Raw genomic sequence first — 15,777 nt, forward strand, 5'->3', positions numbered from 1 at the left:
AGTGGATGTGGTTTATTTGGACTTTCAGAAGGCTTTCAACAAAGTTCCACATCAGAAAGTTAAACCGCATGGGTTTAGGGATTGTATATTGAGATGGATAGAAAACTGGTTGGCAGGCAGGAAATAAAGAGTAGGAATAAACAAGTATTTTTCCGAATAGCAGTGACCAGTGGGGTACCGCTAAGATCGGTACCAGCACCTCAGCTATTCACTATATCCATGATTTAGATGAGGGAATAAATGTAATATCCCAAAATTTGCAGATGGCACAAAACTATGTGGTAGCATGAGCTGTGAAGAGGATGCAGAGATGCTTCAGTGCTATTTGGACAAGCTGAGTGGAAAAATGCATGGCAGATGTAGTACAATGTGGATAAATATGAGGTTATCCAGTTTGGTAGCAAAAACAGGACGGCAGATTATTATCTGAATAACTATAAATTAAGAGAGGGGAATGTGCAATGAGACCTGGGTGTCTTCGCACACCAGTCACTGAAGGTAAGCATGCAGGTACAACAGGTGCTGAAGAAGAAAAATGGTATGCTGGCCTTATTAACAGGAGGATTTGAGTACAGGAGCAGGGATGTCTTGTTGCAATTATACAGGGCCTTGGTGAGACCACACCTGGGATATTGTCTGCAGATTTGGTCTCCTTATCTGAGGGTGTTCTTGCTATAGAGGGAGTGCAGTGAAGGTTTACCAGACTGATTCCTCGGATGGTGGGACTGACGTATGAGGAGAGATTCAGCCAGTTAGGATTATGTTCGCTGGAGTTCAGAAGAATGAGAGGGATCTTATGGAAACCTATAAAATTCTAACAGGACTAGACGGTAAATGCGGGAAGGATTCCCGATGGTGAGGGAGTCCAGCACCATGCGTCATAGTCGAAGGATATGGGGTAGACCACTTAGGACAGAAATTAGGAGAAATTTCTTCACCCAGAGAGTGGTCAGCCTGGGGAATTCACTACCACAGAAAGAGTTGAGGACAAAACATTGTCTGCTTTCAAGAAGCAGTTAGATACAGCTCTTCGGACAAAAGGGATCAAAGGATGTGGAGGGAAAGCGGGGAACAGGTTACTGAGTTGGGTGATCAGCCATGATCATAATGAATGATGGCGCAAGCTCGAAGGGCCGAATGGCCTCCTGCTCCTTCTATTTTCTATGTTTCTATGTGAGGGTAAAGTTTGTCTTGAGGGATTCAAACATTTTGGCGCCGTTTCCAATTGTACAATTAAATTGTGATTCACACTGAAAGGTTCACTTTCACTCAGTAATGATAATGTTTCACTTTTCTCAGCATAGACATTTTAGATTAAATACCAATTGTTCACTTCTCTTGTAGCTGGTGTGTGGAGATCATGTTCACTGCAGACCTGTCAGCAGAGAAACCGCACTGTGCTTCTGGATACATTCAATCTGCAAGTAGATGGATCTTTTAGACATGACCCTAGTGAAGGTCCTCCCAGTGATGCTAAGGAGTGAGATGTCCCTGTAGTTGTTGGACTCTCCTCTGTCACTGCTGATTTTATATATTGTGATGATTTTGCATCACACGTATGGAATGGTTCCTGTCACCCATCAGAGACGTCGGAGGTCATGAAGGTGTGACAGCCGATGGGACTTTCCGTGTGTAAGCAGATCAGCTGGAATTCCATCCGGGTGCCTTTCTGAATGACCTTTTGAAGTTCAAGTGGTCAGGGTTCCTTGTCCAACTCAACCATGACAGGAGCTGCAATAGAGACAATCAGAGTCTGGGAGAGGTCCAGCTCACAGTCGTGATCAACCCAGCAGAACATCTGTTTACTTCTGTTGGTAAGAACTTCACCAGCTGCCAATTTCAGCCGGGCAACTTTGGTGATGGTCGGATAAAGATCCCTCTTGATCCCATCAGTCGTAGATTTCCATTGTCACAGGCAGCTCGGAATTATTGACAGATTCTGGTCCAATGTTTATTTGCACAGGATCTCCGTGATATTTACACAACTGTCTTGGCTACTTTCAAGTAATGCAGTGTTCTAGCTGTTGGGTATATGTTGCACATCAGGTCGACTTTGCATTTTGCTTCAATGACAAGACGTCATCTCGGCTGAGTGAGTCTGAACCAGTCTTTGTTGTGGGTTCCACCTTTACCAAATGTTGCTGTTGCTGTGTCAGAAATGATTCAGCTCAGCGACTTACAAACTTCATCAGTATCAATGTTGATGTTCAGGTTTTTAAGCGTTTTTTAAAGTACCTGTATAATATTTCACAGTTTGTTTCGCTTCCTTCACAATTTAATATCATAATGGACATAACACTGAAGAAGTCAGTAAGAATTGTCAGCAAGGATTAATCTGCAGTTTGTAATTGGAGATGTTAAACAGTGGAACCTTTTAGACACTGATTTGCATCAAAGATCAAGTTAGGATTGAGAGTTCAGAATTTTACTGTACATGTGTTCATGTTGAGAGTTCTTGAATTAAGGAGAAAAATCACAAATGGGGCTTTTAAAAAGGGACACTGTAGTGCCAAAAATCATTGACATCTTCAGGATATTAAACTGCAGCCAGTTATAGGGATTGTTAACATCAGCAGAATCAAACCAGATATTGTCAGACTATCAATCCTGGATGTGATTAGCAGCAGCAAAACAGCAGATTCCAATCCTTGGTCATTTATGAACTCGCTGGTGTCTCAGCAGGTGTTGTGACTGAGTGAATCCCGCTCCACACAAGGAGCAGGAGAACCGTCTCCCCCCGGTGTGATCCCACTGATGTGTCAGCAGTTGGGATGCCCAAGGAAATCCCATCCCACACACGGAGCAGGTGAACGGCTTCTCCCCAGTGTGAGTGCGTTGGTGCTCACTGAGGTCAGTTGACTGACTGAAAGTCTCTCCACAGGTGATGCACCTGAATGGTTCCTCGTTTATGTGCATTTGGTGGTGTGTCTGGAGGGTGAATACCTGAGTGAATCCCTTCCCACACACAAAGCAAATGAATGGTTTCTGACCCATGTGAATTCGCTGGTGTTCAGTGAGGATGGATAAAGACTTGAATTTCTGTCCACAGGTTGTGCAGCTGAATGGTTTCTTCTCAGCGTGAACTCGCTGGTGTAAGCGAAGGGCAGATGACTGAGTGAACCTCCTCTCACACACAGAACAGCTGAACGGCCTTTCCCCAGTGTGAACACGTCGATGGATTTCCAGCCGGGGTGAAGAATTGAATCCTTCACCACAGTCCTCACATTTCCACGGTTTCTCCATGGTGCCAGTTTCCTCATATCTCTCCAGTTTGGACAGTCCGTTGAAGCTTTGTCCACACACACAGAACACCTGTATGGTTTCTCCCTGCTGCGAATCGTGTGATTTTTTTACAGGCTGTTTCACTGGTTGAAGCTCTTTGTACAGTCAATGTACTGGAACACTCTCATTCCAGTGTGTGTCCTGATGCTTTTCCAGTCACAATGATGTTTGAAATGGTGTCACACAGGCAGAACACACAAACATTTCTCCTTCCAAATTCAATGACTAATGATATTCTGGCCGTGGCGACTCAGTGACTCTGTCAGGTAATGCTGTGATGTTCAGTTTGAGCTTCCTGTCTGTAAATCCACCCATTCTAGTGCCCTGGAAAAGAAGTTTACAAAACGTTATACAGAGAGAAATCCTGAACATACAACATATTTTCCTCATTTGTACCTGCAAAACAGTAAATCCTACTCCCATACACTCTCTTGCTCTCCGCGCTGAATGCAAATCCCAGGGTGACTAATAGTCCCATATTTTACAGAAATGTATCTGAGTCCACTGCCCCAGTCTGCATGCTGCCTGGATGCTGGCTGTCCTACAAATTGGATCTTTGTCACTGCACAGAAACATGTTCCTTACCGCTTCTATGTTCCAACAGCTCTGGCAAACACCACCGTTAATTTTTACCATGAGAGTTGGTCAGCCCGTCAAACCCAGCACAGCACCTTCACAATTATTTTCCTTACAGTTTACCTCCTGCCTCCACTCTGGCTGGGTTCAGTTCTCAAGCCTCTTTGCAAAGTGAGAATAAAATCAATTAATCAATCATTTTCTGTCCTGGTCACTGGGACCCTGATGCCGGCCCACTTGGGCACACAAGTAAACAAGCCCCGGGAGCTGCAAACTCGGGACCTGCAGGTTCCTATTGGGGGTTTGGGGCCTCCAGCGGGTGTTTGTGAATCCTCCCCGCCCACCTCCCAGCGTTTCCTTCCTTTCCAGAGATCAGAATCCTCATTGATTTGAGTCCAAAGTGTCAGCTCTTATTTACTGTCACCCTCCTCTGGTGTGAACCATCCTCCAGTCGCTGAAGTAGGAGGGTTAACCTGGGCCTGGTCCCGGCAGCTGCAAATCAGGGAGCTGACAATGATTCTGAAGGGTTTGCGGATCCTCCCACCCACCGCCTGACGCTGACTCCGCTTCTCCGGGACAAAGGAGTCCCTTCCCGAGGCCTACACTGGAATTGCGCATGCTCCAAACTCCATTCCCGCGCCTGCGCACTGATGTCGAACTATAGCAGCCACATTGCGCATGCCCTGCATCACAATGCCAGTTTGACTGACGGCAGCCCCCGACCAATAGAAAGAGGGGACGGACCTGGATGACTGAACGGGAGCAGCTGGTCCTCCAACCAGTCGGAGTGCGTGAGGGGCGGGGATCAGCTGGAATCTCCCACATTGGCTGAAACTCTGTGTCATTTTAAGCTGATTTGTCTGAAACTTCAGGAGAAAACTGGACCTTCCTGTTTGTGTCTTTAAACAGATGAAACCCTGTGGATCTGGAGCAAATATTTCAATGTTTGTTCCTCAAATGTGGAAATCTGAAACTGTGTCCACACAATTCAGGGGCTGACTTCAAAATAAAGCTGGGTAGACAGGGAATGTCTACAGTACCATAATGTACTGGCCAATCTCAGCAGGTCTGACAGCATCTGTGGAGAGAAAAGGGAGCAAATATTTTGTCTGGATGACTCTTTGTCAAAGCCATCCAGATTTGAAACATTAGCTCCCTTTCTCTCCCCAGATGCTGTCAGACCTGCTGAGATTGTTGAGTTTTTACTGATTTTGTTTCAGATTCCAGCATCTGCAGTAACTTGCTTTTATCTGAATGTTTACAGTATCTTGTTTTTGGGTCACTGTGCATCAGTTTTCTCCCTCTTACCATTACCTGTTTAAATGTGAAGAAGGAAGAAGGAGCTTTTAAAGAATGAGAAACAGTAACTGACACCCTATTCAAAATAAAACTAAACTTGCTGTTTGTCTTACCAAGGAGATAGATGCTACCCAGGCCATGGAGACAGACTAGCAAACTTTGTCCCTAGATGGGTTCAAAATTGATAAGGTGGAAGTGTTAAAGTAAGAATATAAATTACAGGGCAGCTGGCAATAATTTCCCAGTCTTTGCTGAAGGTGCCAGAGCACTGGAGAATTACAAATCTTATGCATTTGTTCAAAAAGGATAGCCCCAGCAATTACAGATCAGTTAGTTTAACATCATTGGTGGGCAAGCTTCAAGAATCAATTATTCCAGATTGAATTAAATGCCACATGGAAAATATGGACTGATTTGCAAGAACCAGTATGGAGTTCTAAAGGGGAAATCGTGTTTAACTGACTTGCTGGATTTTTTAAGGAGGTAACAGAAAGGGTTGATGAGGGTAATGCCGTTGATGTAGTGTACATTGACTTTCAGTGAGCATTCAATGCAATGCAACACAACAGATTTGTGGGAAGAATTATAGCTCATGGAATAAAAGAGACAGTGGTACGGTGGACACAAAAAGTGACAGAATAATAGGAAGCAGAGAATAACAGTCAATGGATATTTTTCAGGCTGGAGGGAGGTTTGTAGTGGTGTCCCCCAGGGGTCAGTATTTGGACCCTTGCTTTTCCTGGTGCATATTAATAATCTAGATCGTGGTTGCAGGGGACAATTTCAAAGTTTGCAGATGACACAAAACTTAGAAGCGGATCTGAATCCATGTTCACCCATTGCTCAGCAGTCAATGGCTTTTCCCAGCTCAAGTGATGAGTGTTCCTTGTCCAACTCAACCATGAGAGGAAGCTGTAGGAGAGTCAGGCAGAGACTGACAGTTCGTCTGTCGGAGCATAGCTGACAGTCATATTAAACCCAGAAGGACATCTGTTTACATCTGTCAGGATGTCACTATCTGCCAATTTGAGGGAAACAAGTTTGGTGATGGTCAGACACAGAGCCCACTTCCTCCCATCACACACAGCACATAGATTTCCTTTATCACAGGCAGTTTAAAATTATTGATGTCGACTGATCCACTGTTTATTTGCACAGTCTCTCTGTCTGGGGGGGTGAGGGGGGGTGTGGGGGGTGGGTGGGGGGTGGGGGGGATGGGGTGGGGGGGTTGGGGTGGGGGGGTGGGGGTGGGGGGAGCTGGAGAGTGAGGTTGTTTTGGCGATCTATGGTAGGATTATGGCAGAGAACAAGGAGTCCATGAAAAGGATTAAGACCAAGTGGGAGGAAGGGTTTGGGATGGTGTTGGAGGGAGGACTATGGTGTGAGGTGCTGCAGAGGGTTAACGTCTCAACCTCGTGTGCGAGGCTGGGGGTGATTCAATTGAAAGTTGTGCACAGGGTGCACTTAATGAAGGTGAGGATGAGATGGTTGTTCAAGGAGGTGGGAGGATAGCTGTGAGCAGTGTGGGAGGGGTTCAGCCAATCAAGTCCATATGTTCTGGTCCTGCCCAAAGTTGGAGAAATTTTGGGGGTCAGTGTTCAGCACCATGTCTGAGGTTCTGCATGAGCATTTGGAGCCGGGTCCCTTCGTGATCGTATTTGGGGTGTCAGACCTGCCGGAGCTGCAGATGGGTGAGTGGGCAGATGTTTTAGCCTTCGCCTTGTTGATTGCCTGCAGGCAGGATCTGTTGAGGTGGAGACCAACTTGCTCCCCTCCCGCTGCACCGGTGCCTCGACGTGGCTGGAGGATCTAATGGAGTTCTTGTTCTTGTATTTAGAGAAGGTGAAATTTGCTCTGAGAGGGGCAGATGAGGGGTTCCACCAGAGATGGGTTTTATTTGTGTTATATTTTGGGGATCTGGTGGCCTTCGAAGAGGAGGGGGGCAGTTTGTGGTTGGGGAGAGAGGTGTTGAGGTTTGGGTTTGTTTGTTTGTGTGTTGTACAAATGTTAAAATGTTGAAAACTTGAATAAAAATATTTGTTTTAAAAACAAACTTCACATCAAAATCTGACAACGTTACTCAATTCATTGAATATCAACGGCTTTTAAATCCAGAAGGAGAAATGTTTGATTGTTCCTTGTGCTTCAAAATGTTTTAAACATCAGTGTGACTGGAAAAGCACAGAGACACACACCCGAGTGAGAGTGTTCCAGTTCACTGACTGTGGAAAGAGCCTGAAAAAGCATTGCACCATTCACAGCGGGCAGAGACCATACACGTATCCTGTGTGAGCCTTCAACTGATTGTCTAACCTGGAGGGACAGCAGGAAACACCCGCACCATGGAGAAACAATGGAAATGCACCAGTGCGTTCACACTGGGGAGAGACCGTTTAGCTGCTCTCACTGCACAAAGAAGTTTAGAAGGTCATCCACACTGCGGAGACACCAGCAAGGTTTAGTTGTCCGTCTACAGTGGAAACTCATTGACACATTCACACGCAGGGTGTGACCATTCTGCTGCTCTGTGTGGGAAAGGTATTCAGTGTTCCATTCAACCTGTGGACATACCAGCAAGTTCATACTGACGAGAGGCCGTTTGCCTGCTCTGACTGTGGGAAGAGATTCAATACTTCATCCCACCTAATAATAAAAATCTTTATTAGTGTCACAAGTAGGCTTACGTTATCAGTGCAATTAAGTTACTGTGAAAATCCCCGAATCGCCACTCTACGGCACCTGTACGGGTATAGTGAGGGGCAATTCAGAATGTCGAATTCACATAACAAGCACGTCTTTCTGCACTTTTGAGAGGAAACTGGAGTGCCTGGAGGAAACCCACGCGGACATGGGGAGAACGTGCAGACTCTGCACAGACAGTGACTCAAGCCGGGAATCAAACCCGGGTCCCTGGCATGAGCCAGCTGACTGGGGAGGACAGGAGCTCCCAGTGTGGTCAATGAATACATTGTGGGAACTGCCCATTTAAAGAGGCTGCCTTGACTCGCTGGTCTGAGAATCCACCCCTTCCCCCTCTGTGTAACGCTGGCTGAGAATAGAGATCGGGGCTGCTCAATGTACTGAAAGCCATTTGCTTCTGTTCTCTGTCTAAAATCAAATTGGAAGGAAAGGGAGACAACTGAAACGGGGAAAGGGGAATTCCAGACATTATTGACATCACTATACATATTGCAGACACACATTTATTCATCTTTGATCACAGAATCTCACCACACAGGTCATTCGGCCCATCGTGCCTGTGCTGGCTCTTTGAAAGAAGTACTCAATTAGTCCCACTATCCTCCCTTTCCCCATGAACTCTGAAATCTAGTCCCTTTCTAATATTTATCCAACTCCTGGTGTTGAATCTGCTTCCACCAGCCTGTCAGATAGTGCATTCCGGATCACAGCACCTCACTGTGTATAGATTCATCGTCCTCATTTCCCCTCTGGCTTTTTTGTGAATAACCTTAAATCTTGTCCTCTGGTTAACAATCCTTTTGTCAGTGGAAACAGTTTCTCTTTATGCACTCTATGCAAACCATTCATGATTTTTTATGAACTCAGATATTAGAAAGATCCTGAACAGTCCCATTATTCTGCTCCATGGAACAATTTACATCAATGGTTAAATCCAATAAAATTAACCCAGTGACAATCATGACCAATTGTCTGATTATAACAGGTCTTATTCAAGATGAGGTCATGTTAATTCAAGAGGTAAAAGTGGGATTTGTGAGTGATCCTGGGTTTTGTAAGTTGGACTCTAGTCGCGGAGACACTGAGTGCTCCTGGGCAGGAATTTAGGAAATCACTGTTGGTTCAGGAACCTGAAGAAGATTCACACTTCTACCAGGACAGGTCACCCAATTTTGGTGGTGAACGTCACTTGTGTACTTCATCAGTATACTGCTTTAAAAAAATAAACATTGACATTTCAGAGTCCTCTCTTGCCTGATTGTTAAGCCTCTTTCGAATTGAAGCATTTTAGAGGGTCAGTTTGGAACTGAGTAAATAAGGCACCTTCAACCAAATTAAACCAAATCTAAATATTAATTATATACCCTTTAAAACAGAGATAGGGTCTCCAGGATGTGCAAGAAAGATTAACAAGGATGATATCAGAACTGAGAATGTTTAAGTTTCAGGAGATATTGAACAGGTTGGGGATATTTCCCCTGGGGAAGAGAAGGTTGAAGACTGACCTGATAGAGACTTTAATGGGTGTGATAGGATTGACATCATCAGGGTGGCATAGTGGTCAGCACTGCTGCCACACGGTGCTGAGGACCCGGGTTCACTCCCGGCCCTGGGTCACTGTCCATGTGGAGTTTGCACATACTCGCCGTGTCTGCGTGGGTCTCACCCCCACAACCCAAAAAGATGTGTAGGTTAGGTGGATTGGCCATGCTAAATTGCCCCTTAATTGGAAAAAAATAATTAGGTACTCTAAATCTATATTAAAAAATGTTTTTTTAAAAAGTCATCGCTGTGATTACAGAATAGAAATTCACAACTGACAAATCTAGTTGTTACGGAAAATCCTTCTTCCTCTCAAACTATAAATATTTGACCCCCACCCATGCTCTCCTCATTATTGATTTTAACACTAATTTATCCTTCTGACCTCCTGCTTTTCCCCAAGTCTCCTCCCGTGAAGATGCTGACTCTCGGATTCAGTTTCACACTCACCTATTGCCCTCCCCAGGTGCTAAGGGCGAACGTCACAATCAATCTCCGTGACTACTAACATGTACTTTGTGTCAGGGTGAGGTCACTGCCCCTCCTCCACTTTTCATCCCAGTCCCAGGAGTTTGGACAGTGTCGGCCGCAGCTCCCACAATCCCCCGCGCTAGGGAAACCGCTCTATTCACCGCACGGGCGGGTGATCAGGTACTGCGCATGTCCAAGGCTGAGGGGAAGCTGCGCATGTGTGGAGGAAAGCCCGCCCCTGGCCTTCCTGCTGAGGTATTGATCAATGGGAAACTGGGAGGACCGGAAGGACTCTGGTCCTCCAGCCAATCAGAAGGCAGACGTTGTGTTAATGAAGATTGACCATGACACAGACTGAAACCTCTTCCTGTCTCCAACATCTGTGAGTAAAACACTTTCCTTTCTCCCCCTTTCCATTTCTTTTCTCATTCTCACCTTCAATTGGTCACTTGCAGCAACTGAAGGGAAAGGAAGTGAATCCGGGGAGGGTGCAGACTCTGGAAAGCTTGGCCCAGATCTCTCTCTCTCAAAGACATTGACATCCTTTGCTCCCTCAGCTTGACACATCTATTTGTTTGGCTAAAAGGGTGGTTTCTTTCCTAATGTTCACAATTTAAAGGGTTGGTTTCCCCAGAGTTCTCCCTGTGTCTATGCGGGTTTCCTGCAAGTGCTCCGGTTTCCTCCCACAAGTCCCGAAAGACGTATGTCTGGTAATTTGGACATTTTGAATTTTCCCTCGGTGTACCGGAACAGCACGATAGCATAGTGGTTGGCACAATTGCTTCACAGCTCCAGGATCCCAGGTTCGATTCCCGGCTTGGGTCACTGTCTGTGCGGAGTCTGCACGTTCTCCCCGTGTATGCATGGGTTTCCCCTGGGTGCTCCGGTTTCCTCCCACAATCCAAAGATGTGCAAGTTAGGTGGATTGGTAATGCTAAATTGTCCTTAGTGTCCAAAATTTCCCTTAGTGATGGGTGGGGTCACTGGGTTATGGGAATAGGGTGGAGGTATAGCCTTGGGTAGGGTGCTCTTTCCAAGAGCCGGTGCAGACGCGATGGGCCGAATGGCCTCCTTCTGCACTGTAAATTCTATAACAGGCGCCGGAATGTGGCGACTCGGGGCTTTTCACAATAATTTCATTGCAGTGTTAATGTAAGCCTACTTGTGACAATAAAGATTATTATTATTATAGGAGATGGCTAAAATTTAAAGGAACAGTAAATACATGTCGGACAGAGATATGTCGAGTGTTTTTACATGGTACAGATTAGATATATTATGAAAATAAATTACTGTGGATGCTGGAATCGTAAACAAAAACAGAAAATACTGGACAATCTCAGAAGGTCTGACAGCATCTGTGGAGAGAAAAGGGAACTAATGTTTCGAGTCTGGATGACTCTTTGTGACAGTTAGAGAGAACTGGAAATGGGGTCAGATTTGTACTGTAGTGGGGGAGGGGTGGAATGGAGCGGTGGGGGTGGAATGGAGCGGTGGGGGTGGAATAGAGCGGTGGGGCTGGATAAGGGCCAGCAATAGGTGGAGATATAGACAAAGATGTCGAGAACAGAAGATAAAAGGAATGCAAATGGTGGTAATTAAGGCTAAGTAGGGCTGATAGTGGTACGTAAAAAGGTTAGAATGTGTGAATGGCAGAATAAAGGTGAGCAGTGTGTAAAGGGCAACTTGAAATAATTCGAATGGGGGGAGGGGAGGAGAATAATGGGGAGGGAAAAAACGATCAATGGAAGAAATTAAAACAAAAATAAATTGATAGATAAAAATGGGGTAAAGGTGGTGGAGAGTCTGAGGTTGTTGAACTCAATGTTAAGTCCGGAAGGGTGGAACATGCCTAATCGGAAGATGAGGTGCTGTTCCTCCAGTTTGCGCTGGGCTTCACCTCAACATTGCAGCAGGCCAAGGACGGACATGAGGACTGAGAGCAGGGCGGTGAGTTGAAATGGCAAACGACAGGAAGGTCTGAGAACTGCTTGCGGATGGACCGGAGGTGTTCTGCAAAGTCTGGAAAAATATATTCATTTTGCTTCGGTTTGCACCCCTCTATCACCTCCACACGGTCTGTCTCCAACACTTCCCTTTCCTTCCTTGACCTTTCTATTTCAATTTCTGAGATAGACAGTCCACTAATATCCACCACAAACCTACCGACTCCCACAGCTACGCCGACTTTGGCACTTCACACCCCACATCCTGTAAGGGCTTCATCCCATTCTCTCAGTTCCTTCACCTCCGTCACATCTGTTCCGATGATGCCACTTTCCAAAACGGTGCTGCTGACATGTCTTCATTCTTCCTTAACCATGGCTTCCCACCCACTGTGGTCGACGGGGCTCTCAACTGTGTCCGACCCATCACCCACACCTCTGCCCTCCCCCTCAATCCTCTCTCCCAGAACCAGGGAGTGAAGGTATCGAGAGATATGGGGGATAGTTTTGGAAAATGATGCTGAGGTAGATCGGCCAATGCTCTCATTGAATGGTTGAGCAGGTTCAAATGGCCGACTGCAGCTCCGATTTGTTGTGGTCCCTGTGTCCAGGCCAGGAAGCAGTGAGCATGGATCTGTCAATCAGCCTGAATCAGCACCTTCAGGAGAATTGGGAGGGTGAATATTAGGTACAGCAGAGTGAGAATGGATGGAGAATGTGTGGGACGGAGATTTACAGATGTTGCGGAATGCAAGAGAAAAGAAAGTTCCAGAGAAACTAGAATAGTTTGTTCTGAATTTCTATCCTGTACTGACAGTGATATCTTTTGTAAATTGTTCAACAGTTGATTCAAAGAGGCCAAATTATAGACAGAAATCTAATACATGTCGTCTGGATCTGACAGTCCCTCAATTCCTTGGGACCTGAATATCATTGGCCTTCGAATCTAAAGGAGAAATGTTTGCCTCATCTGTCAACTTGAAAAGATTTTAAACACCATTGTGACTGGAAAAGCACCCGAGTGAGAGTGTTCCAGAGCACTGACTGTGGAAAGAACCTTAACCAGTTACACAGCCTGAAAAAACATCGCACCATTCACAGCGGGGAGAGACTGTACACGTGTTCTATGTATGGACGAAGCCTCAACTGATTGGCAGAACTGGACAGACATGAGGAGACCCAAAACATGGAGAAACCATGGAAATGTGAGGACTGTGGGAAGGGATTCATAGCACCGTCTGTGCTAGAAATTCATCGACGCAGTCACACTGGTGAGAGGCCGTTCACCTGCTCTCAGTGTGGAAAAGGTTTCACTCTATTATCTGACCTGCAGAGACACCAGCGAGTTCACACTGGAGAGAGGCCGTTCACCTGCTCTCAGTGTGGGAAGGGATTCACTCAATTATCTGACCTGCAGAAACATCAGCGAGTTCACACTGGGGAGAGGCCGTTCACCTGCTCTCAGTGCGGGAAGGGATTCACTCAGTTATCCCACCTGCGGAGCCACCAGTGGGTTCACACTGGGGAGAGGCCGTTCACCTGCTCTCAGTGTGAGAAGAGATTCTCTCGGTTATCCACCCTGCAGCGCCATCAGCGAGTTCACACTGGGGAGAGGCCATTCATCTGCTCTCATTGTGGGGAGGGATTCACTTGGTTATCCAGCCTGCGGACACACCAGCGAGTTCACACTGGGGAGAGTCCGTTCACCTGCTCTGAGTAGGTGAGATATTCAGTGATCCATCCCAACTATGGAGACACCGCCAAGTTCTCAATGGGGCGAGGCCGTTCTTCTGCTCTCAGTGTGGGAGAGACTTTGTGTTTCATCGCACATGCTCACACCCCAAGTTCACAATTGATTACAGGGGTTGGATTCCGCTGGTCTGCTCTCAATCGCATCCAGGACTGCATTTTGTTAATTGTGTCAGTTGATCAATAGGGATGGGTGGAGGGTTTCTTCCTGCTGGACTGGTTTGTCTCACAAAATTGCCTCCAGTCGGCTGATGATCATTGAGCCATGTTGTGAATTCCTGGCTTCAACTTTCACGACGATCACAGAGCGAAATAGTGTTTGGTGGTGTAGCCATCTGGGATGGCCACTTACAAAGAAACATGGACATTTGCAAAGCCTCAAGGGAAATATGGCCAATGTAAGATTCAGGCAGGCTCAGAGCCTAAATGTATATTTGTAAGCAGAAGCAGACGGGATCGAAACCGCCAGCCGATTTGCATGCTAATGACCCATTTCCCTAAGACAAAGGAACTGGTACTCGGGTATCCGATACAATTCCAGACACATCGGCGCCACTCCCTTTACTCGGGAAGCATAAACTCAGGACCCGCCCAGCCATCAAAGCACCCGCCCCTTTATTGGCTCAGATCGAAGGCAGTGATCGAGGACTGCCGAATTATTGGGTCCAAACCGGAGGACCGCCCAAAAGAGTGCGAACCCCCCCCCCCCAAGGATAAAGAGAGACACTGCCATGTGTTCGGTCTCTTTTGGACCTGGCGCTCCGGCAACGTCGGACTCCATCTGCAGCACCACGACCAGAAGCACGTTCAAGTTCAATGCTCGCTACCATGCGGATGAGCCTAGCTGAACCACAGTTACTTCTCCAGACCCAGCAGATCCAATTTCGAACAAAGGCCACTGTTCCTCTGACCTAAGCCGGATGCCTGAAGTTAAGTACAGGTTGTCATAGTGATAGGTGTAATTTAGCTCGTAGTGTTTATGTTGCATGCGTAAGTTAATCTTGTGTGTAAATAAAGTATTATTGATCTTGAACTAACTAACTGGTTGTTTGGGTCTTTGATCGATATCCGATTGAACCTTGTGGCGGTATCATTTGATACCTGGTGACTCTGAAAGCATATCCTATTCATATCTAGATTAAGAAGGGCAACCTTATTAGCTGCCATATTTATAGCAAGTAAATATAGCAACAGTGGTTGGAAGATATTTAGTTCCCATTTCTGTTTGGATCCCCCTAAAGCATGCCACCTTGCCATGGAGATGGGCAATGGAGGGTACATGGATCTTTTGTTTAATTTATCTCGGTGTTTCTCGCAGAAGAAAATTATCAAGCTATGGGGCAGGTTGTCTGACATGGACTGAGAAACAACATTAAATGGTGTGATGGGAGACAGGCAATAACTAATATTACAGGGGATTGGTTAGCTCAGTTGGCTGGATGGCTGGTTTGTGATACTGAGCGACACCAACAGCGTGGGTTCTACTCCATACCAGCTGAGGTCATCCAAGAAGGCCCTGCCTCCTCAACATTGCCCCTCGTCTGAGGTGTGGTGACCCTCAGATTAAATCACCACCAGTCAGCTCTCTCTCTCTTTCTCACAAAGGGGGATGCTCTTACGAAATTTTGACAGTGGTACCAGCCAGTAACAAGGTTAAGATAAGGGAGTTATGTATACTCAAGACCCAAGGACGGTCGATGAGGGGGTCTGGAAGGCATCATGAGTTCATGAGTAACCCCCTAGCTGTCCATGAGCTGATCACTCAGTTCCCTGCTGCCCAGTAACCACTTTCATTGGATCTACCAGTCAATGTGTGCAACCTACAATCATTGTGATTGGATCGTGTCCGGCTGAGTTGGGCTGACTAACTATTTGAAATTGTATAAATGATGATGATTCCCTTTGTTCAGTGGAGAGGTATCTGCCTATGCCCAGAGAACTACTCCCCGCCGGCGTTACAACAATAAACTGTGATGTTTGAAGCAGACCTGAATGTCGAGGGATTCTTTTGGATTCATTCATGCGAACAGAAGCATAACCTACTTTTGTATTCAATTCCCCCACAATAAACAGGAACATTCTATTAGCTTTCCTAATTACTTGCTGTACCTGTATACTCGCCTTTTGTGATTCATGCTCTTGGACACCCAGATCCCTCTGAATCTCAGAGCTCTGCAATCTCTCACCGTTTAGATAAGAAGCTTTTTTATTC

General features: G+C 46.1%; 1 long non-coding RNA gene across 1 annotated transcript; it reads left to right on the forward strand.

The window, feature by feature from the left end:
- Positions 1-10,129: 10,129 nt before the first annotated feature.
- Positions 10,130-15,552, forward strand: LOC140422372 (uncharacterized). Its single transcript, XR_011947419.1, has 2 exons — positions 10,130-10,252; positions 12,661-15,552. It is a non-coding gene; the product is annotated as an uncharacterized lncRNA (long non-coding RNA).
- The last annotated feature ends 225 nt before the right edge of the window (positions 15,553-15,777 follow it).

The sequence above is a fragment of the Scyliorhinus torazame genome, chromosome 5, assembly GCF_047496885.1.
Source record: "Scyliorhinus torazame isolate Kashiwa2021f chromosome 5, sScyTor2.1, whole genome shotgun sequence".
NCBI lineage: Eukaryota > Metazoa > Chordata > Chondrichthyes > Carcharhiniformes > Scyliorhinidae > Scyliorhinus > Scyliorhinus torazame.